General features: G+C 39.0%; 1 pseudogene; it reads right to left on the reverse strand.

The window, feature by feature from the left end:
- Positions 1–912: 912 nt before the first annotated feature.
- LOC110801929 (pentatricopeptide repeat-containing protein At3g26630, chloroplastic-like) lies at positions 913–12,513 on the reverse strand (annotated as a pseudogene).
- Between the last annotated feature and the right edge of the window lie 1,482 nt (positions 12,514–13,995).

The following is a 13,995-nucleotide window of genomic DNA, read 5'->3' on the forward strand; positions in this document are numbered from 1 at the left end:
AGCATAGATAGTTTGCACTTCATTTGGTCCAAAAGCATGCAGACTTTCATTTCTTTAAAAGGAGTGGCACTTAGACGTGTGCCCATACATGTCCAACACCAGTAGCTTAGTTTTAGTAAAATATGGAAACTACAATCATATTTCTGAATAAACACACAAGCCTACAACAGAAGCAACATTAGTGTTTAGCATGAGAGTAAAGGACCAACAATTCAGAGTCAATAGCTCAATACTTTTGACATAGATTGGAAGCAAGAACGTCAATTGGTCAAAAGATTACAAAAACAAGTGAGCCAGCAAACTACTTAGGAACTCGAAGAATTAAGATTTCAGAACCATATTCCATACTACTTTTATTTGGCTATCAAAATGGTCAGCAGAATAGAAGATCAATTCATCATAGCTTTCCAAAGCATAAAGTAGTCAAAAGTATCCTTCACTATCCAAGTATCCAACTTCCCAAGGATAATTTCCATGCCAAATATACTACATGTATAACTGTTTTGAGGTTGTATCTAAGTTAAAGCTTCACTTTGAGGTGGTATCTAAGTTAAAGCTTCACTTGAGACGAATTTCATGAATTAAGACCCATTGGTTGATGAATGGTATAGCAATTTTCTACAGCAAGAGTTACCATTAAGAAAAGATCTCCACAAAACAAAGGATAGTGGATTCATAGCCATGGGTTTGTCTTCCATATAACAGTTTGAGACTTAGAGGAGATATCTCATTCATGTTCATAAAAACTTAGACCTTCATGCACACAAATAAACATGTACTTATTCTCCCTGACTACTACAGAGTACAACTCACTAACTCAGTAACTTCCTAGTCACAAAGACATAAACCCCAAATAAGTAGTTTATAATATCATTCATTTTGTTAAATGCATACAAGTACTATATATACTTTTTATAGTTCAGGTATCTTATACGAAGTAAGCGGAATCCATTTGTGTTGGAGGACATGAAAAGAAGGGGAAATGAATGAGTATACCCCGGGTTCAAACATACAAACATAATGCTCTAAAACAGGCACAATACCACACACTTCAGTCAGGAATTTAAAGTAATTTAAACCTTCATCCACTCTATCTGTTTGAACACAAGCACTCAATACCCAGACAAATGTGATTGAATCAGGCATTACCTTTTCCTCCATCATTTCCTCAAAAAACTGCCAATGCCAACTCCCCACACCCGTGCACACCGAAGCTAGAAATCATGAAATTCCAAGTAGCTAAGCTCCTTATTTCCATCACATCAAACACCTTTAGTGCATCTTCTAGACTACCACACTTACTATATATATCAATGAGGGCAGTGCCAAGGTAAACACCCAATTGAAACCCATTATTCAAAGCATAATCATGCATCCAAGCCCCTAAGTTAAGACTCCCCATTTCTGTACACGCTCTCATCAAGCTAACAAAAGTGAACTCATTAGGCCTCACTCCTTGCACCTGCATCTTGGAGACAAATCCAACGCCTCTTGAGGCCTCCCATTCCACACATACCCATTAATCATAGTAGTCCAAGAAACCACATTTCTAACAGGCATTTGATCTAACAGTCTCCTAGCACAATCCAACTCCCCAAACTCGATCAAACTCGAAACCATTTTGGACCAAGAAATAATATTTCTCACAGGAATTTCATCAAACACCTTGCGTGTATAGTCCGAAACCCCACATTTTACATACATATCCAAAAGGGTATTCTTAACAAACATATCATTACCATAAAACCCAGTTTTAACAGCGAAGGCTAAAGGAAATAATGCCCTTGGTCCAAGTATGCATTCTATGTTAAGTCTAATAAATGCGGTTCAGTATTAATTAACAAGTTAATAATTCAGTGAAATCAAGTGAGCTGAATGCCTAGCTAGAGGCCGCTTCAGTTCAAGTGGAATTAATGATATTAATCCACAGCTTACTCTTGACTGAACCCGTAGGGTCACACAAATAGTACGTAAACGGATCAAGTATTTAATGGCATTAAATACTCCATCTATGGATATTCGGAATCGACGGATCTTGGTTTCAGTGGGAGCTGAGATCGTCACAGGCAAGAAATGAATACTGCGGAAACGATGATATTGCCGGAAACGGAAATATGGATCGTATCTGAAATATAAATATCATCCAAGTCGTAGATGTTGCCGGAAACGGAAACATGGTACGTATCGGAAAATATTATCGGAAATGGAAATATTGCCGGAATCGGAAATATTGCCGGAAACGGAAATATTGTCAGAATCGGAAATATTATCGGAATCGGAAAATAATTCCGGAAACGGAAATATTAAATATTTGTTCGAAACGGAAATTAATTCCGGAATCGGAAATATTAAATGTTGTTCGTATCGGAAATGAATTCCGGAATCGGGAATTTAATCGGAAGCGTATCGTACGAATTAGCATCGGACGAGGCCCGCTAGACGAAGGCCCAGCACGAAGCCAGGCCATCGCCCAGCGAGCCGCACGCAGCAACGCACGCCTCGACCAGGCCCAGCGCAAGGCCAGGCCCAGCCAAGGGCGCGCGCGCACGCAGCACTGCACATGGGTTGTGCGCTTGTCGTGGGCCGCAAGGCCTGCGCGGGTGCACGGCTTGTACGATGCGTGTGCGGGAAATCCTAATCCTATTAGGATTCGTGCGAAGATTAAAATCCTAATCCTATTAGATTTGCTTTGTTATTTAGAGTCCTAATAAAGTTCTAATTAACAAATCCACATCCTAGTAGGATTACAATTCCTTTTCCAAACCTCTATAAATAAGGGGCCTAGGGTCATTATTTGCATAGACGATTCAAGTATTCAAAGTGATTTTGAGAGCAAAAATTCAGTCATATAATTGCCTACATTAGCCGAAAATTCTAAGTACCTTAAGGGCGATCCTAGTTGGTCAAGCTTAAGGCAGATCCGGACGTGTTGTGGACTATCTACGGAGGGACGACATTTGGAGTCCTAAAGACTTGTTCTTGTTCGGTTCGGGCGCAGCTAGGGAAGGCACGCAACAAATTGTATGCATCTAAACTATGCTAAATGATTATGTGTAAATAATATGTTTTCCTGGCTTTATGGTTTTTCCGCATGATTTATGTTTTGTCATATGAATCATAACCTAACAGTGGTATCACGAGCCTCTTATTATTTTCATAATCTAAATTGCATGAACATGGTTAAATATTACAAATTTGCAAGAATTAAAAGGGGTGATTAATTTTCGTAATTGTTAATTAATTGCAAATTGCGTTTATTTAATTATACGTACGCAGTTTTTCGGCAGTTTCTTCGTTACTCATCCATATCGAGTGATTTTTGTGTCAATTCCGCATGTAAAAGGCATTCTAAAATTTTGACAAAAATAATATTTTTCGGCCGAACCCAGAATTCTCAAATTCGAAGCCTAACTATGACTTTTCGGAGGTTTTAGTTTTTCGAATGCAAAATTTCGTAAATTTAAGATGTTAAATTAAATATTTGCGATTCTTGTTGATAAATCTTGAATTTTTGATTGACCTACTGTATATGTTTAACAAGTTTGAATGCCTAGGCTTGTTAATTATGCAATCTAATTTGTAATTATGATTAATTTGTTGAAAATTGGAATAATTTAGAATTAATTTGATTTTCATAATTAGTTATAATTTAATTAGAAACCTATGATTAAAAACCACCATAAAAATTGTAAATTTATGTTAAATTTTAAATTTTTATGACCTAGACTTGAATCCATGTTAATCGGAAATCAATTAAATAATAAATTTTCGATTTTTCGCCCTAAAATTATGAAATTAATATTATTTATTAATTTGTCATTAATTTTGAATATAAATTTTTAATTTTTATGCGACTCGCTCATATAACTTGCACGCACAAAGCAATGGACGCTACGTGTTACCCTTAAGGGGTGTTGTATAGTGCGGGCATGCGACGACGAGCAAGGGAGCTCGTCGCCCATGCGGTACGAATGCAGCGAGCAAGGGCATGGTGCACGAGCAAAAGGCAGCAGCCCTGCCTTGTGTCGTGGGCTGTGAGCAATGGGCGTGTGGGCAGGGGCGAGAGTAAGGCACGAGCAGTCGTGTGTGGGCAGCAAGCGTGCTGCGCCACAGCGCGCACTGCCTCGCGCAAGCATGCGGAGCCTCGCGCGCAGCGATCGCAAGCTCGCGTGCCACGAGCGCTACGCACAGCGTCGATCGCTCGCGCGCAGCGAGCGCAAGCTCGCATACTGCTGCCTCGTGCGATGAGCGCAAGCTCGCGTGCGGGAAAGGCAGGCGCGCAGCGAGCGTTGGCTCGCATGGATCGAGCGCTGGCGAGCGAGCGCAGCGAGCGATGGCTCGCGTGCATCGAGCGCTGGCGCGTGCATCGAGCGCTGGCGCGCGCAGCGAGCGTTGGCTCGCATGGATCGAGCGCTGGCGAGCGAGCGATGGCTCGCGTGCATCGAGTGCTGGCGCGCGCAGCGAGCTTTGGCTCGCGTGTTCGATTGGCGCCTTGCGATGGTGAGCAGCAGCGATGCGACGCAGCGCATGGGCTGCGCGCACGTGGCCAGCGATGGTTGTGTGCGTGTGGCCCATGGGCGTGCGTTGCGTGGGATTGTTGCGTTGCGATTAGATCGTTTTGAAATTTTAATTTGAAATTTTCAGTTTACGTAATTTTAATTAATTTTAAAATTAATAATTTAAATTATTTTCTTGGATTTTAATTTTGAATATTGTAATTATAATAAATTTTATTTATTCTAATTATTTTACTAAAATTAAAATCATGAATTAATTTAAATATGACTGAAATTAAATTAAACTTTTTGGATTCAATTATAAATTTATATGAGCTTTAAATTTTAATTAAATTTGTATGTTTCCGGTTAGACTAGAAATACATTTTTATGTTTAAAATTAGTAAAGCATATGAATTTATTGGTTTAAGTGGGAGCCCTTTTTAGTCATAAACTCTTGATTAGGTCTACAAATCCTTAAGGTTAAAACAACTTGATTAGAATTAATAAGGACTGAATAATTTGTAGATTATTGGTGCCCTTGATTAATTGCTGCAAATGTTTATGTGATGCATAATGTGTTTTACTAACCAGCTATGTGGGCCATTCATGATAATGAATGGGTGAATGGTATATATTGTATATGTACTGTTTTGCAGGTTATGAAGTGACTAGTATGGCCCAAATAGGATAGAAAATATGGTATGCGTACCATTAATTTGAATGTAATTGGTCTAAAGTACCAAAGTTGTTTTTCAATTCAAATATGGTCTGTGTACCATCAAATAGTTGTAATTAGTTTTAATTATAGCTTATCCTATTTGAAGAAAATGGTGCCTCCCACGGAGATTTTCAAGACGGACTTTGAAGTTAAAGCTTCAAGATGAAGTCGGGCCATACTAGATCACATTTATCTTATGCATGTTTTAAGTTATTTATTGCTTTTAAATATGTCTTAAAATGCATGAGATCAAAAGCTTGATTATGTTGCATGATTAAGGATTTTAGTTCACTTAAAATCTAACCAACATAGTAAGAGCCTTAAGTTCCAAACTTAAAAATTGAGTTAAAAGGTGCCATGCCAAAATATACACTTGCTTGGATATCCTTTACATCAATCTAGTAATAGTTTTCGCTCAGCGAAGTGTTACTTATTGGTCCTAAAGGGGCAAGGTACACAAATAATTGTGAGTACATGTTAGTTTTGGTGAAACTCAACGATATAAGTAAGGAGTCCTTTTATGTCGTGGCAAAATCGATAGGTTTACCTAATAAGTTCTTAGACGTACCTATCAACCAAGAATAGTTTCTAGACTATTAGCAAAAGGCTTTTGCTTACCTAAGATGTTTTAGGATTAAGTCGACAAACTGTGCTTAGTTCTTCAATGATTTTAGGATCTTGGAATCATTTTATTCACACCTGCCGGAACACATAACTTGAATAAAATGCTTAATGAACATTGAATTATGCATGTATGCTAGAATTTAAGTTTATTAAGAGAAACTGTGAATGGTTATTTATTTGTTAATTCTTTTCAATTGTAGTTTTAAATATGGCAAACAACAATTCATTCAACATTCGATCAATTCTCGAAAAGGAGAAGTTGAGCGGGAAAAACTTCCTTGACTGGCAAGGGAACTTGCAAATAGTTCTTATGCAGGAAGAAAAGGAGTATGTCCTGGAAGAGACGATGCCCGAAGCCGCAGGCGACGGGGTCACTCAGGCAGCCCTCAATCGTTGGATTGATGCCAACAAGGATGTGAAATGTCTAATGCTCGCCACTATGAGTGCAGATCTGCAGAAAACGTTCATCAACTCAGATGCTTTCACAATCATCAGTGAGTTGAAGAACATTTTCCAAGATCTGGCTCGAGTCGAAAGATTCGAGACTCACAGGCAAATTCTTGAGACCAAGCTTAAGAAAGGCGAGCCCGTAAGTCCACATGTTCTCAAAATGATTGGACTCATTGAGAATATGAGTCGGCTGGATCAGCAATTTTCTCAGGAAATGGCTATAGACACCATCCTCCATTCTCTTCATAGCGGGTATGATCAGTTCAAACTGAACTACAGTATGAATAGTCTGGACAAAACGTTCACTGAGCTTCACGGTATGCTGAAGACCGCTGAAAAGACGCTCAAAAGTGATAAGCAGGATGTGCTTATGGTGCGTGGGGGCAAGTTCAAGAAATCTGGAAAGAAGAGGAATGCTAAGAAAGGTGGCAACAAGGCCAGCCCAACTAAGCAAACTGGCGCCAAATCTGTAAAGAGGAAGGTCAGTCAACCCACTTCTGAATCCGAATGCTTCTACTGCAAGAAGAAAGGGCATTGGAAGAGAGATTGCTTGAAGCTAAAGGAAGATCAGAAGAACGGAACAATCGTTCCATCTTCAGGTATTTTCGTTATAGACTGTATACTTGCTAATTCAACTTCTTGGGTATTAGATACAGGTTGTGGCTCACACTTATGTTCCAATCCACAGGGACTAAGAAAAAGTAGAAAGTTAAGCAAGGGTGAAGTCGACCTACGAGTGGGAAATGGAGCACGGATTGCTGCATTAGCTGTAGGAACTTATTATTTGTCGTTGCCCTCCGGGCTAGTTTTGGAACTGGAAGAGTGTTTCCATGTTCCAAGTCTTACTAAAAACATCATTTCAGTTTCTTGCTTAGATGCTAAGGGATTTTCCTTTTTAATAAAAGACAATAGTTGTTCGTTTTATTTTAAAGAGATGTTTTATGGATCTGCTAGATTAGTCAATGGACTATATTTATTAGATCACGACAAACAAGTATATAACATAAATACCAAAAAGGCCAAAAAGGATGATTCAGATCTCACCTATCTGTGGCATTGTCGATTAGGCCATATAAACTTGAAACGCTTAGAAAGACTTCAAAAGGAAGGAATTCTAGAACCATTTGACTTAGAGGATTATGGTAAATGCGAATCATGTTTACTTGGCAAAATGACAAAGAAACCTTTCTCTAAAGTTGGAGAAAGAGCAAATGAACTATTGGGTTTAATCCATACAGATGTATGTGGACCAATGAGTACAAATGCTAGAGGTGGTTTCAGCTACTTTATCACTTTCACTGATGACTTCAGTAGATATGGTTATGTCTACCTAATGAAGCATAAGTCTGAATCCTTTGACAAATTCAAGGAATTTCAGAGTGAAGTAGAGAATCAATTAGGCAAGAAGATTAAGGCACTGCGGTCTGACAGAGGCGGTGAATATCTGAGCTATGAATTTGATGACCATCTGAAAGAATGTGGAATTCTATCAGAATTGACTCCTCCTGGAACACCACAATGGAACGGTGTGTCGGAACGGAGGAACAGAACCTTGCTAGACATGGTCAGGTCAATGATGGGTCAGGCCAAACTTCCATTGGAATTTTGGGGACATGCACTAAATACAGCTGCACTCACTATAAATAGAGCTCCGTCTAAAGCTGTCGAAAAGACTCCATATGAGTTATGGTTTGGAAAGCCTCCAAATGTGTCTTTTCTTAAGATTTGGGGATGTGAAGTATACGTCAAACGATTAATTTCAGACAAACTTCATCCAAAATCTGACAAATTTATCCTTGTGGGCTATCCAAAGGAAACAAAGGGGTATTACTTCTACAATACATCTGAGAACAAGGTGTTTGTTGCTCGAGATGGTGTCTTTTGGAGAAAGATCACATTTCCAAAATGACAAGTGGGAGAAAAGTAGACCTCGAAGAAATTCGAGTCGAACAACAAACTCTAGAGAATGCTCAAGATGACATTCAGGATGAAACTCAGAGATCTTTAGAAGAATCTGGTGAGAATCATGGTCAATCTAGAAATGTTACCCCGCGTAGATCGCAAAGATATAGATCTCAACCGGAAAGGTACTTAGGTATTTTGACGAACGAGAGCTATGGCGTTCTATTACTTGAAAGTGATGAACCTGCGACTTACAAACAAGCTATGACGAGCCCTAGCTCCAAGCAATGGCAAGAAGCCATGCAATCTGAATTAGACTCCATGTCTGAAAACCAAGTATGGGATTTGGTCGATTTGCCAGATGGCTACCAAGCCATTGGAAGCAAATGGGTTTTCAAACTGAAAAAGGACAAGGATGGGAAACTTGAAGTTTTCAAAGCTAGATTGGTTGCAAAAGGTTACAGGCAAGTCCACGGTGTGGATTACGATGAAACCTTTTCACCAGTTGCAATGCTAAAGTCTATTCGGATAATGTTAGCAATCGCTGCATATTACGATTACGAAATATGGCAGATGGATGTCAAAACTGCTTTCTTAAACGGCGTTTTAACAGAAACTGTGTTTATGACACAGCCTGAAGGTTTTGAGGATCCAAAGAATGCTAAAAAGGTATGCAAGCTAAAGAAGTCAATCTACGGATTGAAGCAGGCATCCAGGAGCTGGAATATACGTTTTGATGAAGCAGTCAGTGACTTTGGTTTCATCAAGAACGCAGACGAATCTTGTGTATACAAGAAGGTCAGTGGGAGCAAAATTGCTTTCCTAGTATTATATGTCGACGACATATTACTTATCGGAAATGACATTCCTATGTTGAACTCTGTCAAGATTTGGCTTGGGAAATGTTTTTCGATGAAAGATCTAGGAGAAGCACAGTACATATTGGGCATCAAGATTTACAGAGATAGATCTAAAAAGATGATTGGACTTAGTCAAAGCACTTATATCAATAAGGTGCTTGATAGGTTCAAGGTGGCAGACTCCAAACCTACCCATGTCTCATGGAATAACTCTAAGCAAGACTCAGTGCCCAAAAACACTTGATGAGCGTAGACGAATGAATGGGATTCCATATGCATCATTGATTGGTTCAATAATGTATGCTATGATATGTACACACCCGGATGTTGCGTACGCACTCAGTGCTACGAGCAGATACCAGTCAGACCCAGGAGAGGCGCATTGGACTGCTGCCAAGAATATTCTGAAGTACCTGAAAAGGCACAAAGATGACTTCCTGGTCTATGGTGGAGATGATGAATTAATTGTTAAAGGCTATACGGACGCAAGTTTCCAAACCGACAAAGATGATTTCAGATCACAGTCTGGGTTTGTCTTCTGCCTCAACAGAGGTGCAGTAAGCTGGAAAAGTGCTAAGCAAAGCACCATTGCGGATTCTACAACTGAAGCGGAGTACATTGCTGCACATGAAGCAGCAAAGGAAGCTATATGGCTAAGGAAGTTCATAGGTGAACTTGGTGTAGTCCCCTCCATTAAAGGACCAATAGCCCTGTATTGTGATAATAACGGAGCTATTGCACATGCAAAGGAGCCTAGACACCACCAGAGAGTCAAGCATGTACTTCGTAGATTTCACCTTCTACGAGAGTTCGTTGAAAGAAAAGAAGTCGAGATAAACAAGATTGGAACTGATGACAACATATCAGATCCATTGACTAAACCTCTGCCGCAGGCGAAGCACAATTCGCACACTGCAGCTATGGGAATCAAGCATATTGGAGAATGGCTTTGATATCCTTGTTTAATGTTTTAAAGTTTTAGAGTTTAAATCTTTGTAAAACATTATTGGTTAATCATTCACAATAAATGAAAATAATTCATTTTTCCATTTAATTTGTGGTTTATTAAATGATGAGTCCCTTCAATTCGACGATATATTCAAGATAGACTGTCAGGACCAGTCCTGTGACTAAGAAATGTCTATCAAGTGAACTTGAATGTCAAAGGTTGAAAATGGTCCCTAGTCGGAGTTTTCTATAAAATTGGACGCATAGAAAACGTTAGACGATTAGAATACAAGATGACTAGTAGTTCTGTTTCTTGAACTATGTGGACATGGCAATGTCATAATCATTTGCATAGATACTTACTTTGGGAAGACTAGTATCGGACAAGACCTATGAAACTTTACTGTAAGAGATGAAAATCTGTCATAAGTAAATTTCATTAAAATTATTAGACACTAAATCCTCAATACCTGAGTGATTTGAGATTACTTGTTTGAGAACTGGTTGCTTTAACGTTGACCAACCGTCGCACCGTAAAAGGAGGCTATAAAGGCAACGCTCAGGTAATCACCTATCAAACGAAGTCTAATCTCAAGATCGCAAGATTGGGATTGTCCTCCCATAAATCGGGATGAGATGCTTAAAAGTTGTACAAGGCCACTCGGAGAGCTAGAAACTGTGAAATGCATGGCCGTGCTCGGATGAATCATAGGATATGATTATCTGTTTATTTGATCAGTTGAACTCTGAAACCGAGGAACACCTCTGGACATAATAAGGATGACAACTCTTACCTTATGTTCAAGAGCAAGCATCGAGCGACAAAAGAATTAGGAAATGCACACTTGTCCCTAAGGACAAGTGGGAGACTGAAGGAAATAATGCCCTTGGTCCAAGTATGCATTCTATGTTAAGTCTAATAAATGCGGTTCAGTATTAATTAACAAGTTAATAATTCAGTAAGATTAAGTGAGCTGAATGCCTAGCTAGAGGCCGCTTCAGTTCAAGTGGAATTAATGATATTAATCCACAGCTTACTCTTGACTGAACCCGTAGGGTAACACAAATAGTACGTAAACGGATCAAGTATTTAATGGCATCAAATACTCCATCTATGGATATTCGGAATCGACGGATCTTGGTTTCAGTGGGAGCTGAGATCGTCACAGGCAAGAAATGAATACTCCGGAAACGATGATATTGCCGGAAACGGAAATATGGATCGTATCGGAAATATAAATATTATCCAAGTCGTAGATGTTGCCGGAAACGGAAACATGGTACGTATCGGAAAATATTATCGGAAATGGAAATATTGCCGGAATCGGAAATATTGCCGGAAACGGAAATATTGTCAGAATCGGAAATATTATCGGAATCGGAAAATAATTCCGGAAACGGAAATATTAAATATTTGTTCGAAACGGAAATTAATTCCGGAATCGGAAATATTAAAAGTTGTTCGTATCGGAAATGAATTCCGGAATCGGGAATTTAATCGGAAGCGTATCGTACGAATTAGCATCGGACGAGGCCCGCTAGACGAAGGCCCAACACGAAGCCAGGCCATCGCCCAGCGAGCCGCACGCAGCAACGCACGCCTCGACCAGGCCCAGCGCAAGGCCAGGCCCAGCCAAGGGCGCGCGCGCACGCAGCACCGCACATGGGCTGTGCGCTTGTCGTGGGCCGCAAGGCCTGCGCGGGTGCACGGCTTGTACGATGCGTGTGCGGGAAATCCTAATCCTATTAGGATTCGTGCGAAGATTAAAATCCTAATCCTATTAGATTTGCTTTGTTATTTAGAGTCCTAATAAAGTTCTAATTAACAAATCCACATCCTAGTAGGATTACAATTCCTTTTCCAAACCTCTATAAATAAGGGGCCTAGGGTCATTATTTGCATAGACGATTCAAGTATTCAAAGTGATTTTGAGAGCAAAAATTCAGTCATATAATTGCCTACACTAGCCGAAAATTCTAAGTACCTTAAGGGCGATCCTAGTTGGTCAAGCTTAAGGCGGATCCGGACGTGCTGTGGACTATCTACGGAGGGACGACATTTGGAGTCCTAAAGACTTGTTCTTGTTCGGTTCGGGCGCAGCTAGGGAAGGCACGCAACAAAGTGTATGCATCTAAACTATGCTAAATGATTATGTGTAAATAATATGTTTTCCTGGCTTTATGGTTTTTCCGCATGATTTATGTTTTGTCATATGAATCATAACCTAACAAAGGCATGAACCTCCTTCCCCTTCTCGACATTCAAAGAATCGGAACAAGCTTTGGTTACAAATGGAAAGGTGAATTTATCAGGTGGAACGCCGGCGCAGATGATAAGATTGTACAAGGTGAGAGACCGAGAAGGAGAACCGTTGATTGTGTGAGCTCTGATGATGAGATTTCAGGTGAAGGTTGAAGGAGACTGAAATTGTTGGAAAATTGAAATGGCGTAGTTGAGATTTCCATCGGAAAAATAAATGGAAAATTGAAATAGCGTAGTTGAGATTTCCATAGAAAAAATAAAGGCGGAGGGTTGATAAATTCAACATTCAAGAGCAGAAATTTGAAGGTTCTATTTCAGAGGAGAAGGAAAGCTTCAATGAAAGGAAAGGTCAGAGAAGGAGAAAGAAGGGGAAGCAATGAGCAAGTGAGAATAAGAAACGAATAAAAAATGTGGAAGTTACTGTTCATAAGCTACAGTAAAGATCCTCCCACTTTTTAAAGAGTAAAGATGCACTCAATAGTGCACTTACCATTATGCCCCATTTTGTGTCTCAATTATATTTTTGTCTTATTCTTATCAATAGTTATACCTACCATGTGTCTCCATTTTTCTTTTTCGTTTTTTCTTCTATTTTGCCTTTTCTTTTTCCTTTTGTTGGGAATCCAATAATCCATTCCACCGAATTTCTCACGTTACTCTTTCTAACCTAGCTTTCCTCTGCCCTCTTTTTGTCTCTCCTATCAATGTTATTTGTGGAATGTTACAATATGAATGGCACAAATATTGTAAACGTATGTCTGATTTCATATTATTAATTACATGCAAATCGAACTTTGACATTGTTTTTCTAGCCTTTAATATAAATTTATAAATGTTAGTCTTTTACGTAAAATTTCTGCAAGCTAAATTTATATACCTTGGGGATCGTGCGCGCTAGCGCACGGTCCAACAACTAGTACATACAAAAGAGTCAAGTTGGGTAAAAGATAAACCGACGGTAAAAAAGTTCCTAACACGGGCAAGTAACATGTGTGAAAAGTCGTAGCTTTGAGAACATCTCATTCCCACTCCAACCACCAACATCAACTGGATTACGTACATATCATCTTTAAAGCTTTCAAGTTTAAAAGAAACAGAACATCCGCTAAACTCGTTGCAGTTGCTTATTAATAGCTGCTTCAAGCCCTCAAATCCATATCTGCCTTTATCATTCTAAAGTACTCTTGATCGTGTGACTGTGTAGATTAAAAGTATCTATGTGTTATAACAAGATGATATTCCCTGTCAAAAAAAAAAAAAAAACAAGATAATGCGGAGTATGTTTTATAAAAGATTATATGTATGATGATTAGGGGTGTAATTTGGATGGACTGGATTGGACTTTGCCAAGTCCAAATCCAATCCCAAAATTTTTGGACTTGGATATTTGAGTCCGAGTCTGATCCAAACTTTTTTTCGAGTCTGATCTAGTCCATACCATAAAAAATTTATTCAGTCTGAATCCAGTCCAATCCGGTCCGTATTTTTCTTAGAAAAGAAACTTCATTTAATTTTTTTTTTTTATAAAAAAGTTATACTCAAATGGTTCGATCATAATGCAAATAATATTGTTAACAACTAACTTTTCTGACACATAAAATAAAATATACGAGTACTAAATATTGGGTATGAAATATTTTAATACCTATAATTACAAGTTACTCTTCCATAAAGGCTAAATAAATAGCAATTAAGCAATAGATATAATTGTAAATAACAATATGTCTTACA

Source organism: Spinacia oleracea, chromosome 4 (assembly GCF_020520425.1).
Source record: "Spinacia oleracea cultivar Varoflay chromosome 4, BTI_SOV_V1, whole genome shotgun sequence".
Lineage (NCBI taxonomy): Eukaryota > Viridiplantae > Streptophyta > Magnoliopsida > Caryophyllales > Amaranthaceae > Spinacia > Spinacia oleracea.